Source organism: Diabrotica undecimpunctata, chromosome 9 (genome assembly GCF_040954645.1).
Source record: "Diabrotica undecimpunctata isolate CICGRU chromosome 9, icDiaUnde3, whole genome shotgun sequence".
Taxonomy (NCBI): Eukaryota; Metazoa; Arthropoda; class Insecta; order Coleoptera; family Chrysomelidae; genus Diabrotica; species Diabrotica undecimpunctata.
Window position 1 is genome coordinate 127,491,349 of NC_092811.1, and position 19,058 is coordinate 127,510,406.

At 31.7% G+C, this 19,058-nt stretch overlaps 1 protein-coding gene across 2 annotated transcripts in view; it reads left to right on the forward strand.

Moving 5' to 3' along the window:
* Positions 1–19,058, forward strand: part of LOC140451432 (somatostatin receptor type 2-like) — a 1,059,667-nt gene that overhangs the window by 774,244 nt on the left and 266,365 nt on the right. The gene's annotated exons all lie outside the window — the stretch shown is intronic.

Here is a 19,058-nt window from a genome sequence, read left to right on the forward strand (position 1 = left end):
TATTTAAATATATTCTATGTGCTTCCTTTCGTTCTTTAATTGCAATCATCTTCTAATAATCTCTTTTTATTTTCTTTATATACAGTCAGCTTGTTTTTTATTTTCTTTATATACAGTCAGTTTCCTCTTTATTTTTTTTTCAATTTTTTTTTGTGTATCGGTCTTTTCTATTTTCTTTCTTGGTTGATTCTCTGTTGCCTATCGGCTAAACTTATAACCGAATTGTACTTGAACTAGTAGGTGGTCTGGCCCACAGCATGCACCTTGTCAACTTTTTACGTCCAGCATACTTGGTGCTGACTGCTTTTCTATCAAGATGTTGTTTTCAAATACCATTTTTCTTTCTCTAGTTCATCTATTTAAATATATTCTATGTGCTTACTTTCGTTCTTTAATTGCAACCATCTTCTAATAATCTCTTTTTATTTTCTTTATATACAGTCAGTGTCCTCTTAATTTTTTTTCAATTTTTTTTTGTGTTTCGGGTATTTTCAATTTTCTTAGATCTACAATTTTCTTTCTTGGTTGATTCTTTGTTGCCTGTCGGCTAAACCTATATCTAAATTGTACTTGAACTAGTAGGTGGTCTGATTCACAGCATCCACCTTGTCAACTTTTTACGTCCAGCATACTTGGTGCTGATTGCTTTTCTATCAAGATGTGGTCTATTTGGTTTACGACATCTTTTCTAGGATATATTCATGTTCATTCGTTCATTCATCATTGTGTATGTTTTTGTGGGGGAATATGGTAGAACTGTTAACCTTCCTACTCTCTCGAAGTAAATGTTACATTCTTTGTCTATGGGTACGAGTGGACCCAGTGGATAAAATTCATACCTGTTGTGAATTAAATTCCAATTTTTTTTTTATTAATTCGTGGAAGCTTTTGTAGTTTCATGTTATCGATGTTTAAAAACCAAAAACATTTTTTTTATTAAAAAATATAATAAAACTTTATATTCAATTAAAATTATATATTTATTCAATGCAACTTTTAGAAAAGATATTTGAATGATCAGGACAAATAAACCTCTTACATGCTTGACATTTTGTACGAGATTTTCTCTCTTTTTCCCATCCGTAGATTTTACACCTTCCACGTTTTGGACTTCCATTTGCATTTCCACTTGTTCCAGCTACTGCATGTAAATTTATTTGGATTTTTTGTAGAACGTTTGTTGTCATTTGGGTAGTTCGGCATTTCTCCGTTAAATTATATGCCAATTCTTTTATAAAAAGCCTTCTTTTATATAGTTTGTTCCTATTATATTGAGGATTTACATGCATATATCACATATGCGTTAATTACCGCCAATTCTAAAATATTAAAAAATAAGCAAAAGAGGACCTTCTAGTTCCCCTTTTGCAGGTATAAGCTGACGCTAATTTATCTGTTGTATCTACACCTCCTTTGGTTCTATTGTATTCTAAAATAATGTCTGGTTTCTTATGTTCTTGCAATGGTCATTGGTGGTCAATGGTTGTCATCTAAATGCATCGAGGGAATGCATAAAAGAATAACAGATTTACCCTTTTAGGACTATATGAAACTAAAGTCATATTCTTCTGAAACCCAAAAATTGATGATAGGGCTTCTTGACTTTTATTTGGCAGAAATTCAACTGGAATAAAAGTTTTGTTCTTCCGTAATGTTCCAATTAGTGATAGTTTACATTTTAATAATTCAGTCGATAAACGGTAGTCAGTAGTCATAGTCAGTAGTCAGCAAAAAAATTATCCGTGGTTATGTTTCGCCCAGAATTCTGAACATCTTTTATAAGTCGTAAAACCCCATTTCTGTCCTGATGTACCGGGCAGGATTTTCTGCTTTTCCTGTATACACTTCTGCACAATACACATACGCAATTTTGACATCAGATAAAAGCCATAATTTAATTCCATATTTCCCACGTGGTTTTGATGGAATATACTCTCTGAAGGGACACTTACCTCTAAATTGTACAAGTTGTTCGTCGACAGTGAGGCTTTCATATGGAACAAACATTTTGGGAAGTTGTGCTACAAATAAATCAAAAAAAACTTCTAATTGAAGTCTTTTTATTTGAGGTTTTTTTGATTCTATTCAAGGTTTACTTCTAAAAGAAGTAAACCTTGAATAAAAATACAAAATTTTAAGTTAATTTATTTTATAACTATAATGAAAGTATTTACCTATAAAAGCTTCTAACTCCAGTGATATTTCTTTCACAGTTAGCATTTTTTCATTACATATGCGACCACGTTCTCTGTTAATTTCCACTAAGAGTAAATTGAGCATTTCATCAGTGAAAAACAATCTCATTGATGATATAAGTTCATCATTCGTTGAGTGGCATATCTGGTGGGACCTGGCACAGGATTTAGTATATTGATGGATCTAAACAATATACAACGCAATTAGTAAAACCCACAAATTTAGTAAGCCACCACTTACCTTACACGTGACAGAGATGGTAAATATTTGTTCTAAACTGTCCCATCTGGAGCAGTATATTGTAAATCTTCCTGTTCAGGAACTTCTATTTCATTTTCCGAATTTTCCCTTTCATCTTTGTTATCATCAACCATAGATACATGATCTTTTTCAGAAAATTCTTCATCTACTAACTCTTCATCACTAGTGACGGTTTCTAAATTGGTAGATTCATCTTCATTTTCTGAGTCTTCTTCAAGGATTTTTCGTAATTCCTCTTCCGTGAGTCCTCTCCTGGAGCTCATTTTCAGCAAGCATTCATCTTCATTTTCTGAATCTTCTTCAAGGATTTTTTGTAATTCCTCTTCCGTGAGTCCTCTCCTGGAGATTATTTTTCAGAAAGCGCTTATTGTTCTGTTTTTTACAAATAATTGTACACCACACTCTCAACTCTAAACTTCAAGCGATCAAGTCTGGTACAGCACTAAAGATACTCAACAAACGCTTCCAAAAATAGAACCCATAAAATCTAATTACCTTTCTCAGAAAATTAAACAAAACAAACATCACATACATTTGAAAATACTTCTGGGTACAAGTGGAACCATAAACAACATATGTATTTCTTTCATTTTAAAGAAAACCAAACTGGTATTTCAAAACGCAAATACGTTAAATTGTATATAAACCTTATCTTAAGGCTATCATGAAATATCACGTCTCAAATTTATGATATAAATAAACATTTGAGTTTTATTACTGGGTCCAGGCGTACCCAGAAACAATACAAAAGTTAAATAAAGGGTAAAAGGGGTATTTCTGGCCCTTTTAAGGGGCATATCTTAGACAGCCATGGGACACCTACATTGCTAAGTAAATAGCTATAGGCTACTTTTTTTAAAAAATAATAATAAAAAAATCTGCGGACCCCCTCTACAAAAGTGGATGAAAAGTAAAAATATTGCTTATATATATATATATATATATATATATATATATATATATATATATATATATATATATATTGTATATATATATATATATATTGTATATATATATATATATATATATATATATAATGATTTAAATGACTTCATTGTAAGTTATTTCAAGAATAAAGGTTAATAAATACACAATCGTCTTATCAAAATTTTCTTTCGTATTTTGATAGGGTAAGGTCTAGATGAGTTTAATTTGTTTGTTTGTTAATTTTTTTCGACATTTCTTACGAGTAATGATAAAATCAATAAATTCTCCAAGCCGTCAAGTAATAAGTTAGTCCTCGATTATTCAGACAGACAAGGCAAAACGAATTACTCAACGGTATTCCCGCTGCCTTGTAAATAGATTATAATGATGTTAAGTTCTTCGCTTATAAAATTAATAATGTTAAAAATGGACGTTTTAGATACTTTTTGTGAATATAAACGCTTAATTTACTGTCAGCGGTATGGATTTGGAGATTTTGTAATTTTTTAAATCAATTGAGATATGTTTGCACGATGGCTGATAAAAATACCTTATGGAATAGACAATTAATTACTATTTAAATGTACGTTCATTGACGTTTCAATTTCCACTTCGAAAATCGTTTTCATTTTGAGAAAGATTTTTTATTCAGTCTAAAATGGTCATACGAGTTTATGTGCCAGCTGTGTTTCAGAGAGATGTTTCTCTAAAGTTCTACATGTAGTCCCACCTAGGATATTGTAATGTTTTTATTAATTTTTGTTCACAATCTTTATTTATTTAGTTTTTTTCTCGTTAGCCGGCGTCGTCTATATGGAACTTTATCGAAACCATCTGAACATCGGTTCTGTTTCTCGATCTTGCGGCCAGTTTCTGGCGAGGCGGCGTCTGCGTTCGATTTGTTAGGTTAGAAGACAAAGACGTAACAATATAGTGCTTTATTACGAATAATTGCCAAACACTTTGTGTGGCATAACATGAATCGCCAAGTCAAGCAATGATATGCCAAAATTTGACATTACAAGGTTACACCAGTGAAACCACTAAGAATACCTAACGATCGATTCGCACATGTTTATATCGGCATCATGGACGTAATTAATCAGTCCCAGCAGTTCAGAACTTTCGATACCTGCTCACAATCATCGATCAAGTCATTAGATGACTAAAAACCATAACTATTCCATGATTAGAAGCTTCTTTAGGGATGGATATCCTGATTTGGTGTGCCAGCGATCATAACTGCAGACAAATGTATGCAATTTGAGAGCCAGTTGTTTCGACAGCTCGATACAGTGTTAGGAGTACATTATTTTAAGTACCGAACTTTTCACCAAACACTGAAAGCTACTTTCATCGCTGCTTGTATAGTATCTTCGATTTAAGCCCTCCCTTTGGTTATGATAAGTCTTTGAAATACTTTTGAGCACATAAACCCTTGTGTTAAGCGGAATACGAAAGCTGTAAGTTATTTTTAAGGGGTCGAAAACATTTTTTTTTTTAACAATAATACATTTTCAATTTTTAGCTAGCCAAGTATTATGTAAAATTGAAAAAAGAAACTAATACTTCTACCAATTGAGTTATAGGTGAAAATATAAACACAAAAAGCAAAAATTGCCAATATTTTTGCCAAATTTGTTAAATAACAATTAAAAACAAGATTTGCGACTGTCGTATATCGTTATTGTTGATACAAGGTACATTCTGAATTGATTTCAGCAAAAAAAAATGGACTTCTATAAATATCCAATTCAAAACAGATTCCGCCTTGACTATAAGAGTTATTAGCAGGAGGACAACACAATTTACAAATTATTATACGGTACAGTACGACAACCGACAAGTGACTTGTTGCGCGTTAACCAAATGTTGTATTGTTACATAAGCCGTCAAGCGGAGAAGATCGAGCTCCTAACGTTTATATTACTACAATGTTGTGAAGTATTACATATTAACCCAGCATCCGACATGTGGGGTGTGAGAAATTCTAAAGGTCAGAGAGTAACCGTTATACCAAATTCCAGTTTCACTCCAAATTCTTATTTTTTATTATAATTTTTTTTTATTATTTTATTTTTATATTTAATTCTTTAATTGACGTGTGTGTATGTCTCTTATACGTAAACTAATACGGCCCTGAACGCACCGCCCCTATGAGACTTAAGGGAAGCGAAGCTACCAGACTACACGCACCTCAGTCTTGTATAGCGCAATAAACACTCCAGTCTTTTTTGTGTAAACTTAACTACGCAACCTTAAGAAGATTCTGCCCCCCTAAGTTCCCCCAGTGCACTGTAGAAGAAGCAGAAGTGTTAGTTCAACATCACAGGTACCGTAATTTAATTGTATACACACACAATATTGATATTAAGTGATAAATTTTACAAATAAGTTATTTTAGTATAAAAATAATACCAGCACCTAAATAAATATTATGAACGAGTGTCTTTTATAGAATTTACATTTGTACAACATATTAGTCTACGATATGATGCAGTTAGATCAATCGGCAACTAGATATACCGTGAGTGGTATCGCTTTCAGGTTGTCTGGGGTTTGTCACAACTGACGTGTCGAAACTTGCGAACACAAGCGAACTTGCAAGTTCATTTTTTCCGTATTTATTTCTTACTTCGACGTTATTTTCAGAGGCACGCCGTCATATATTTACTGTTTATATTGATTTATTCATAATTTCTAATCATAAATCATCTTCATAATCTACTCTCGTAGATTTGGAAATAATGGGCGACTATGAAAAAGAGCAGAGTGTTAGTTAGGGTTCCTTTACCTGTCTGGTGCATTCACAAATAACCATCGTCATTTATATGAATTGTGGAACACTGACGGAATAGGAATGGACGTTTTCTGTTGCACAACGAGCCAACGTCAAGAGACATTTTTTTTTCGGTATATTTGGATTTAGAATCAAAGAAAGGAAACTTTATTTGACCTATATCTTCTCTCCACTATGATAAACAATAACAGATGCTCATAATAAGCTGCCTGAAATTATTTCCTTCTATAATTCGACCAAAGGCGGAGTTAAAGTAGTAGACGAGCTATCTGCAACTTATAATGTAGCACAAAACAGTCGTCGCTGGCCATTGACAATTTTTTCTCTCTAATGAACACTGCAGCAATCAATAGGCAGATCATTCACAGACAAAAAAGCGATAGTCCTAACATTGCTAGAAGGCTTTTCCTGAAAAAACTTGGTTTCCAATTGATCGAAAAACATCAAAGAGAAAGAATGAGTACCCGTAGATTATCTATAAAGATGATAAGCAGTATCCGAAAGATTTTAGATAAAAATTCTAAACCGTCTGCAAAGAAAAGAAAACCTAATCAGTATTGACGATGTTCAAAATGTCCCAGAAATAGGGACAGGAAAACTAGATACGTGTGTGTGAATTTTTTTTGTGTTTAGAACACTGCGTGACGTACTGCGAAAATTGCTCCAACTTTAAGAACTGATAACTCAATAACTAATTTGTAGAATTTAATTCTGTTTTTTTCTTTGATAAGCTAGATACTCCTTCTATTTTAGTTTCTTGGTTTTATACTATTAGTTTTGACAGATCTGTATTGATTGTCCGGTCATAATACACATTTTTTTTTTCGAAAAAAAAACTTTTATTTCATATAATTGGTTATATGTTTAATAGTAAACTATTATTAGCAAATGTTCTTCTTGAATATATTACCGTAATGTATCCTGAAGCTATAGCATTTTCAACTTGGGGTTTGTCACACCCTATTTGTCGAACAGGGTTACAAAATTTCACCTGCCGGATGCGGGGTTAAATATTAAGAATATTATTTGAAACAACCCATTTTAGTAATGTTTCGTGGAGAACTAAAATGAAACACGAGCTGGATAAATTAATACAAAGCGCATTATAAAGTCACAAAGACCAAACTGGCTTGTTTATTTTGAAAGAATGCCATGAAATTGGGCGATAAAAGTAATCTAGAAATGGAAGCCCAAAAAAAAAAGAACAACAAAACGAAGACTTCTTAAGAATGGATGGAGAATGTAAAGGAGGACTTTAAAATCAGGAACAGTAGGCGGTGGAGAAGAAAAGTAACTAACAGAGCAGAATGGAAAACCATTGTTAAGCAGATCAAAACTTAACCCCCTATTGTACGACTTTTTTGTAAACTTAAGAGAAAATATTTTAATTTGTATATATGCTCAAATATGCATTTACAACAACTAGTAGGTTTTTTAGATTCTTTAAATTTTATTAGGGGAGAGTTTTGGGAGTGTTATCCTCAGGCAACTGTGGGCAGCAAAAACTAACGAATTAGGTTATATACTTATTTATTATGCAAATCAAAAAAACAATTATTTGTAGTTGTAAAACATAAAGCAGCTTTACATTTATCGCACATTACTTTAGGAGTGTTACAGCATCCCAGTTTTTTGCATCTTTCCTTTTTTTTTTAGAAAATACTGGCCAGTGGGAGGTTTGGTCAAGCCTAACTTCCTTTGGTGATACAATAGCAAGATACAATAGTCCTCTCTTCTGTTTTTTTATAATTTCGTTCTCAATTTCACTGAGCCTGGGACGTCCTTTGTTTTTATCTGGTCAGTTCTTGCTAACAGTACGCTACATAAGTGGGACTTAAACTGTAACAAAGGCAACTGTTTTTATTTTAATTTCAAAGTAATCGCAATCACGGCGAACAACAATTAGTTGTTAACAACAGCTAAATCCAGAAGGTGAAAAAATATTTTTAGATATCACTTTTTAGATCTTATGTCTGTTCGGAAAAGAGCAATTAGTGAATCCATAAGATGGACACATACCATAAATTTATTATAAATGTGCACTGCATTGGGACAGCATATATTAATTCTTGATTTTTGTTTCTTATCCCACCTCTTGACTAACGAACTAGGCTCAACCAACAAATATACTAAGCAAATGAACCAGTTTATTATCGCACCACTTTAACGCTGTTAGTCTTATGCTATCTACTGTAGCGTGCTTTTCTTCTACAGTAACTCTGCCCTGTTTCTTCATATTCTTTTCATCAGAAAAATGGCAATTAGGCAATCTGTTTGGACGAACAGTTTCCAAACATTGCAGTCCACGTTTTTCCATTCCGATCTGCAACTGAATGCTATTAAACCAGTTGTCAAAATATACTTTATAGTATTTGTTTGGTTCGACTATCTCATACAATCTTATTACTACATTACCGCTGGTACCTACATTAGGTAAATGAAGAGGATGTTCAACAGTTCCGGTATATAATTCCCAGTTATAAACAATACCATTGCTATCACACAAAACAAATGCCTTTTATTCCCATTTTTTGGGTTTATTCTTCATATATTGTTTTAAAGAATGTGCCTCTTTAAATGGCATCATTTGTTCATCAACACACAATTTTTCACTCATTGGAATACTCTGAAAATTTTGAACTAGACCGTTGATGAATGGTCTAATTTTTGTATAACTTATCATTATTGTTGACCATATTTTCGTTATTATTGAAATGAATTTTAGTTTTTATTTCTTCCCAGTGATTTCTAGATATAGTGTCCATTACTTGAGCAAGACGTGTTTCCTTCTGCCAAAATGATATTTTCCTTGGCAAGTCATATCTTGACATCAGTAGAACAGATCCAATAAATTGGTTTAATTCTGCTAGTGTCATATTCAATGGTTTATTTATATTCTTTGCAGTGCATACAAATTACTTTGTTCTACTATGTTTTCCATCATATTGGTAGATATCATCTTTTTAAAATAATGTAGAGGGGATTCCGGTTCTAATAATTTGCATGTCGGTAAATTACTTTTCCATTCTGGAATTGGAAATACTGTTCGGGGACCACTCTTTCACTGAATGTTTTTTTCGATCATTTTTGATCTTTTGAACACGCTTTGTTCAGTGCGTTTTTCTGTTTTATCGGTATTATCCTTATCTTCATCTTAGTCTAAATCTAAATTGGTATCCTAGTCTAAATTTGCTTCGTACAAATCGTCTTCATTTTCCATTTCATTTGATCCTGGATCGATTGATATCTGAGTACCTATGGATAATTCATTATCACTCTCTTCAAAGTCAGAGTCTTCGGATTCCTCGGATTTGTTGGGAACTTTTACAAACAATAACGGATATTTACTGCTTTTTCCGTAGAACGTTTTTGTATCCATCCTAAAAAAATGATTTAAAATGATATGGTCAAGTGTGGATTCAAAGCAACATACCTGTTTTTTATCAGTACTGAAACAACACAATAAAATAAACAAATTTCAGCGGTAATTAATATCTAAATGTTGATATAATGCCTCTATGTATTTTTATATAAATCGTACGCAATTTATAACAATAAATCACGATCGAAAATACAAAATAATAAGGCAGCCATGTGCATTTGACATACTGTTAAAAATTTCCATATAGCTTTCGTCATAGGTTCATGGATGGCACCAAGTGTATTAAAATGTATAACCAAATGTTGCCTGAAATCAACAGAGGGCATCTTGGAGTCGGAAATTGTTTTAAAAAAATTTTTTTGCATCAAAAACTCCTTTGTTGCCTTGAGTCCACACGGCGCTATAGAGGGTTAAAATGAGTTGTAGCGACAGGAGACGAAGAAAAAGAAAAGACATATTTGATGGCTAGTTAGTATATTAAAGGAAATATCAAACAAAATAAATTAGAATAGAGAAAAACATTTTATTGCAAACAATTATAAAACATTGAAAATTGTGTTTAACAAAGCTTATTATTTTTAATTACTCAAATTGGAAACTTTGTAATTACATACATTACAGCAATACATTTTACACAACGCTCTATACAACATAGTTTTGGGTCGTTTGAAGCCGTCGCTGCAGAATGAGAACTATTAAAAGTTTACTAATTAGGAAACTTTCAAGTGTCAATTAAATTCTTATTCATTTCGACAATTTCTAGTACCGCAATGGACTTTTCTTCTTATCCGGGCTGATTTTACTATCCCTATTTAAGAATATGAGAACTAGATACTAAAAAGTCTGCAAAAGAGACATTAGTGCCAAAAAATTTCAATCTTATCAAGGAACGTTAATACATGTTATTTTCAATGTGTTTTATTGTTACAACTGTTAGTCCTGAATTAATTAATGGTTATATAATATTTGTATCCTTTCTTAATTTTGTAATATAAGATAATAAAATACACAATCCAGTGCAAAATTTAAATAAATTGCAAATTGCATAAGAAATCCTCACGAACTAATAAGTTTAAGTTGCTGCATGTGGTACCCAAATATATATAAAAATATTTTAGTTGCTTGTACCTAAACGTACTGTAATTTTTTAGTTATTCATTAAGAAACTCTTTTACTGAATGAATAATATGGTATTGCAGATAGATAGGCTTTTGTCATTTTACGGAGCTTAAGGAAAAAAGTTGCAGATTTAAGTTGTAAACAAAGATGGTTGTATAATGTTTTTGCAGAATATAATATAAGTTTCTTTATTAACTCAGTGGACGGGACTGGTGGAGTAGACATGCTAAGGTCTTGCTGGAAAAGCATGTAGGTATTAACATAACAATACCCAAAATAACAATATGTTATTTTGGAAGATGCTAAATTGATTTTCTTCATAACAAATTTTATTACATAGCTGACTGAGGTTAGTTTCTTACTTAACACATCGATATAAAGGGGCCATTTAAGGTTGCTGTCTATAAGAATACCGAAAAATTTTACAGAATCAACGATACTGATCTGGCTGTTATTAAGAAGTAAAGGTTGAAGAGCTCCTTTATAGAATAATACTGTCTTATCCACGTTAAAAAATAAATTAGTCGGACCAAGTTTTTATTTTAAAAAGATCAGAAGTTATAGTCGCATGAAGAGTTGTAATATTAGAGTACCTCCAGGTGATACTGGTCATCAGCAAAAAGAAAATTTTTTGCATCGATTTTTAAGTTAGTGATGTTATTTATAAAAATAAGGAAAAGTAAAGGACCCACTACTGAACCTTGTGGTACTCCACATACAATGCTTTAGTAACCAAAGTCAGTATAATTTGCTCTAACTATATAGTTGTTTCCTATTCCTTAAATAAGATTGGAACCAATTCAAATAAATACCTCAAATTCCGTAAAAATTTAGTTTTTTTATAAAAATGTCGTGATTTACATAACCAAAAGCTTTGACATAGTCACAAAAAACAGTAGTGTAGAAATTATTGTTTAGCGCTTGATAGCTTGATAGAAATATGTAGTACAGAAAACACATCATCACTGGTACATTTATTAGATAAAAAACCGAACTGACTTAGTGATGAAATGTTGTTTTCAACGAGAACATAAGTCGGGCTTTTATAAGTCTCTAAATAATAAGTTGCAGACATTCGATTTTTCACAACCCTTATAAAAAGAAATAATAATGGCTGCCTTTAGGCAATCTGGAAATATACCTTTTTTAAAGGGATCAGTAATTAGTGAGACTATGACTTTCAAAACATTTTTTGGGAGAGAGATTTAAAAATTTTATGGATAATCCGTCAGTATTACAGGAACGTTTGCTTTTGATACTGTAGTGTTTTAAATTTTATAATACGTCCCTGTTCGTTTATCTCGTCAGTACGTATAAAGATTGGCATAAAATCTGTTTTTGTCTTTTAAGAAAATCCTTAATGCCTAAATAACGCTGGATATATTTTTTGTATAACCTTCTGTTACAAAGTCAGGTAGAACTCCGGTTTAAAAACTACGTGCTATTTTGTTAATTTGAATTATGTTATATCTATTTCCACAAGTTTTTGTCGCCTAGAGGATTATATTTCATGATGCCCTCTAATATAAAAAAGAGTTTTTATTTGTCTTTAGTCGTTAAAACGCAATAAACTGGAATATTTAAAAGATTTTTTTTGTCGCTTAGAACGAGGGTCCGAGGGATATTTGTTTGTTTAGGTTTTGTAAACACAAGGGGGAGAGTTATTTTATGGCGTAGAATTTGTAAAATTTAACGCAAATAGGAGTCGACGTTTAAGTTCCAAGCAGGGCAGACGTGTCAGAGTAGAAGGATGTTTGGATAATTAGGAATCGCGAGTCGATTCAATTTTTTTTTGTGTTATGTCTTAAGACCGGTTAAAGTGATAATACTCTTTGAATAATGGCAGTTTAAAACAGAGTAATCACCATAAGATTTGTGCACTGGCACTGAAGAAATTTTGTAAAATGAGTAGGTATATAGAATGTCCCCGTCGACAGCTTGATTTCCTCCACCAAGTTCCTGTTTCAATCGTTCCTGCCTGCGTATGAAAATGGTTTCCTTTTGTCCAAGTTGAGAGTTTTGTCCTTTGCAGCTCCAATCCCAGAGATAGTAGCAAGTTTTTTCTTTGAAGTTAAGTGAAACAAGTGAAATTAAGGTAACAATTAACATTTTAAATTTTAAAGTAAAGACAGACAATTTTTTTGATAATTATTAATAATTGCTTTCAATAAAATTTAAAAGGATTTGTAATATTTAATAAATTGTAAATTTTATGGTTTAACTTAGCTGTCATTTTAATTGTTTTTTTTTTATTTAATGTTAACATATGACAGCTAGCTTTATTATTTTCGATATTTGTTTGTTTAAAAAAAAGGTTAATCTCTGTGCGGTAACATTTGTAAGTTTTTATAGTATCTCCAACCCCTTTGTAAACGGAGTTTGTAAACGGACACATGTAAGTTTTTTTTTTTCTTTATTTGGTAACTATTTATATAGTATATTTTTTGTGCCATTTATATGTTTGATAACTGTTTGTATGAGACAAAAATTAACGTTTGATTTGTTTCTCTGATCCATTGTTTGTATTTATTTTAGAAAATCTCCTAACCCTTTATATATTTTTTATTTTAGGATATTTTTTTTTAAATCCAGCAAGTCTAGGATTCTTCAAAGCGGCGTCCTTTCCTTTAAAATAGCTAGAAGCCCTTTCTTGTTGTCTTAATCCAGCTGTCCAGGATATTTACGTAAGTAACCCCTTTGTTTCATATTTTGGTAGCTACCCCAATCTCAACCCCTTGTCGTTCACTTATCCACAACCCCAGCTCTCCAACAACCAACTGAGTGTCGTACGCACGTTTTCTACCCCTATGTTCTTACCCTGAAGTAGGCAATATATATCGTTACAATACTACTGATTGTTTTATTGAGTTCAGATTTATCAACTGATCTTATAAAGAATAAATTCGAGACCTATTCTTAATTGGGGGGATAGTAAATGGGATCCTATTGTGGCAAAATAGTTGATGTTATATTTTTACTTACCTACATTAAAGAAGTATTCATTTAGATTTTCAGGGTTTGAAAGAGAAAACGTAAGCTGTGTTACTTTTATTTTGAAGATCGTTTATTATGAACCAAGTTTCTTTTGCAACATTTTCATAGGTTCCCAGACGATTTTGATAGTAGGTACATTTGTTCAGCTGTTTTGATAAGTTCTAGATAGGTTCCTCTGTACTTGGAGATATTTTCAGTGACTATGACGTTGGTAGTTAATTTCTTGATGTACAGTAGTAAACCTTATCCAACCAAAACACGCTGTTTGCAAACGTTTAATTTTTTTGCTTACCCTTTCTCCAAGCCTAGTAATTATTCAGTCCCTCCTTTTAGCCCCCTATAAGCAAAAAATTTTGTTACAAATATGGCAACAAGTTAACATATTTTGCGGTTAATATACAAACATCGTGCTATTCTAATCAGGGACTTCTAACTTAATGTGCGAATAAACACTTTATTGTTCTATATAATCAAAATAATGTTTTCGTTATCACCTTATAATGTACTTGACTTGAAAAAGCAAGTCGTTGCGTAAACATAAAAATAAGTGTCCATTATTTGGATTCCCGTCTTTTATATTCAGTGTTTGTCGAGAAAAGTAAAGTAGGTTATGGCTTTACATTTGGAGTTTTCACACCGTAGTTTTATTGCAGCTTCGGTTTATATTCGAAAATATTCTACCTGCTTTTATTAAATAAATAATAAAACTTTACTGTTACCTCTTTGCTATCATATAATTAATTAAGTAAATAAATTTTATAATTGTTGTTTTTTGTGTTATAGTTTTGGCATAAACTGATACCGTAGTCAGACTTTCTCATATTTTATCCATTTTTGTCATGTCTTATTTAGTGAAAATACATCATCAACCCATAGTCGTTTAGGGCTGAACATAGGCCTTCCCTAAAAACTTTCATTCAGATATATCCTGCGATCTTGCAATCCACTTGGTACATATCCTCTTTATGTCGTCAATCCATCTCGTAGGTAATCTTCCCAGGTTTCGTCTATACGCTCTTGGTCTTTACTCACTTTACTCACTTTACAATTTTAACTGATTAAAAGATGAATACATATTGGATTTTCTAAATTTCCGGTTTCATCATTTCTATTAGAATTTACCATGCTATGAATATTTGTTTTAAAACATTAAATTATTCCGCAATTTCATTTATATTATGAAAACAATGAGATTTAATATTAAATTCAAATTAAATATAATTAATGAAATTTGTACTACCATAGACTTTGGTGAGGGCTTTCGGATTATAAATGAAACGTCAATAAAATATGTAATTTGAACAAAATTATTATGAACAAATATGTACAGAATGTGTAGATGTTGGAGTGTATATTTACATTCTTTTTAAAGTAGTATTTTCACTGAGGTTTGTGACTAACATTGCAGTTGTTTTTTTCTGAAATTCCGGCATTTTTCTATTTTACAGATATTTTTATTTTTAATTTATCATTTCAATTACAGCAGAACCATATTGTATAGAATTGTATAAAAAAATTAATAATAAATAAAATAAAGCATTTTATAAAAGGAATAATAATAATAATAAAATAATAACAATGTTAACTAGGAAGATTACATAGATTAAAAGAAACAAAAAGCTTACTAAATATTAAATAAACATAAAAACTCACTTTAGTAGAGCTACTATAACAGTAGCTCTATTTTATGTTTGTTTTTTAAGCTGTGTTTCCACAGAGCTTTTTTACAGATCTCTATAAATTTTTTGACATATGTTTGTTAGCATTTATTAGCCATTCTGTGTAAGCTTTTTTAGCTTGTTGAATACATTTTGACTGATCTACCTCGTAACATAGATCTAGAGAGCTTAAGCGGCGTAACCCCATGTGGGGTGTTTAGCCACAATCTATATATATATATATATATATATATATATATATATATATATATATATATATATATATATATATATATATATATATATATATATATATATATAATGAAGCATTCCATGTTTTTATTGACTTCTTTTTCAGAGTAAACCAAAAAATAGTAAGTGGGTACAACATTTGTATTTGTGTTCATGTTCTAAAACAAAAACATCAACCGTAAATAAATTGGAGGCCTTTGAAATGTGGATCTACCGGAGAATGCTCAAAATTTCATGGACATCGCATACCTCAAACGAAGAAGTGCTGCATAGAATAGGCAAGGAAAGAGAACTTTTTAACACAGTAAAAGTTAGAAAAACATCATACCTAGGCCACATACTGAGAAATAATAAGTACCAATATGCCCAACTTATAGTGAAAGGAAAAATCGAGGGAAAGAGAGGCCTAGGAAGGAAAAGACTATCGTGGCTCAGAAACATCCGACAATGGACAGGACTAAATTTTGAACAGCTAATAAGAACAGCTGAAGATAGAGAAGATTTTAAAATTGTAGTAGCCAACCTCCATTGAGGAGAGGGCACTTTAAGAAGAAGAAGAAGAAGTTCATGTTCTACACCTTTTTTTATAATTGCAACATACTTCACATTTAACTAAATACATAGTTAACATGGTTTAAAATAATCCTTAATTAAGGATTGTTTTTATGCAACTTTATAGCATAGCGTATTTACCAGATACGCCATTTTCTTCATCCTGTGTTAAGCAGTTATTAAAACATTTAAATGCTGTGTCACTCGGGGTATTCACCTCCCAATTTTGTCTGAAACCGATTCACTTGAAATTTGGTAAGTTAATGAAAAAATGCTTAAGTAACAAAGTTTTTATAACGCCGATATGTGCTTCCGCCCCAGGGGTGGTTGTCACCCCTTCTTGGTGGCGGAAATTCTTTTGCTCAAAATAATTACGGGAATCGATATACAATTAAATTCTTCTTATATTTAACTATATTTTATATCTTAACTAATTTTCTTTTATATCTTTGTACTAAATGCATTTACAGTCTCACATTTTTAAGTAATCAAATGATTTTTTGTGACTTTCTTTAATATTCCTGTCTAATTTCCTTTAATATCACACTATAGCGAAGTCTGTCAAGTTGATACCTTTAAATTTTTATATCCATTTTAAAGTTTCTTGTCTTAACGGAACGATTTTTAAATTTCCATTGACATATTGATTTAAACTACGTGATAACTTTAAAAGAACTTTACGCCGTCGTAATCCAAATGTGAGCTTAACTTTTGAAACTTGGAAATTAGATATAAATTGCTGCAGCTAGAAATTAAATTTAAAATTAAGTAATCTATCATTTTCTTTACAGTTTCAGAGAAAAACAACCAAAGTTTATAGATGAATAATTTGGGTTAAGTTAGTTTCGCATAATACCACAATCTACTTAAGGAATTTGTAAATGGGGAAGAGCAAATACTCATTAAAAAGGTTCTAAAAATGCTTTAAGGTAAACATTATATTTGTATGAAATAAAGTTACAATTTATTGATAGTGAACTATTTTTAAATTATCTCGAACTAGAAAAAATACCGGTGGAATACCAGAAGCTTTTTACACTCTTTTGTGCTGATGACCAAACAGTCACAGCGGAAAATGAAGACGATTTTAGCCATATAATAAGAAAACTACAAGAAGATTATAAATCGAGATTGCAATTGCTGGATCTAGCATCCAGCAATTCAGCTGGATCCAGCGTTTTTTTATATGATGGATCCAACAAAACATGCTGGATCCAGCAGCGCAGATCTGCAAACGTGTCAAATTCGAAATAAGTTACTTCATGTCCTCATTAGCCTCTTTACTCAAAGCCGTGAGTCGGCAACTTGCCATTCTATCGTGCTATCAGGTAGGACGTGCCACAAGTGCGATTGAACTGCAACATCGCGTCGCCCTCTCTCTCGACTGCACCACCTACGCCTACTCATTGACTCTTAGACCTCTTCTATTTGTCTAATTTTTAGTTGAGTTTCTGCTCTTGCCAGTAAAATTGTTTTCACGCCTAATAAGGGCCTCTATCAATCTGCTGTACTGCCGTGTGTGTTGTTTGGAAACTGAATGGTAAGTAATTTGACTAAATATTTAATAATTTAGTATAATTTATGATTAGAATATCACTTGATGATTTATGTAAGTTAATTGAATAAGGACAGACAATCAATAGTAAACACTTCCTTCTTAACTATCAACACCCATATTATTACAGTGCGAGTCCGATCCTTTACAAAAATATTTTTTGCCAACAGCCTTTTTTCTTGCGGTGGACATGATATCTAGGTCTAGCTTTTTTCGACCCCAATTTTTTTTTCATTTACTTATTTGTTCAAATTTGACCAATTTCAAAGTATTTTTTTTATAAAACAAAAACCACTTGACCTGATAAAAATTCCTTAGTTTATTCACTAGCCAGAGGTACAAACTACAAGAAAATTTTTAATTTTTTGACTTCATATGAAGCTAGACCTAGATATCATGTCCAACGCAAGAAAAAGGCTGTTGGCGAAAAATTACCGTGAAATTAATAAAAATGAATATTTTTGGCTGAAATTCTTTGTTCAGAGTACTTCCATTACTATAATTTTATATGCCTGAATTACGAATATAAGTAATTTTTAGTTTTTGAAATATCATGTTTTTAAAAAGTCATTTTTTTATACCCTCACGACTTATGTAACCCCTAGATTTTTAATTTTTTCTTTAATCAAAACATTAAATAAATATAACTTGTCCAGGTATAGAAACAGTCTATAAAGGGCTGCCGGTGGTTATGCTTTTCGCTCACACTAAGACTAAGGCTCACACATTTAACAGGCGTTCTTGTTTTCTTATTCACGCTCACGTTCAGATAGCCGTTGCCATTTACAGTTTGTTTCTTTATCTGGACGAGTTATATCTACACCTTATTTCACAAAAGTTTTATTTTCTTTTCAAATTTAATGATGCTCCAGTTACTCCAATATTAATAAAAATGTCTCTTGAAGATGATAAAAAAAATTGTGGGACTTTTTCACAAAACTGGATAAGGAGCGAAGTGCAAGATGCTCTTTATGCTCAAAAAAATTATTAAATAACAACCGGTCAACAACAAAATTAAAAGTACATCTGAAAAGGATACAGAACGTCTCTTCTTCAAGTTTCAGCACCAGCACCATTATACCAGCTCCCAATGCCCCCAAAGTAACCTCGTAAAATGATGACAATCACGAAGTAGTTTCGAGCAAAAAGTCGAAGAAAACTATTAATTCATACTTTGAAAGAGAAAATTCTATTGAAGATATGGTTACTAGGATGGTTTGCAAAGATGGTTTTAGCTTGAGTTCATTTTGTACCTCGCCCAACTTAAGACGGTTATTCGCAAAAACTGGATTCCAATTACCAACTTCTCCGAACACTATAAGAGCGATAATTAACAGGTATGCAGAGAAAGTCCAAGCAAAT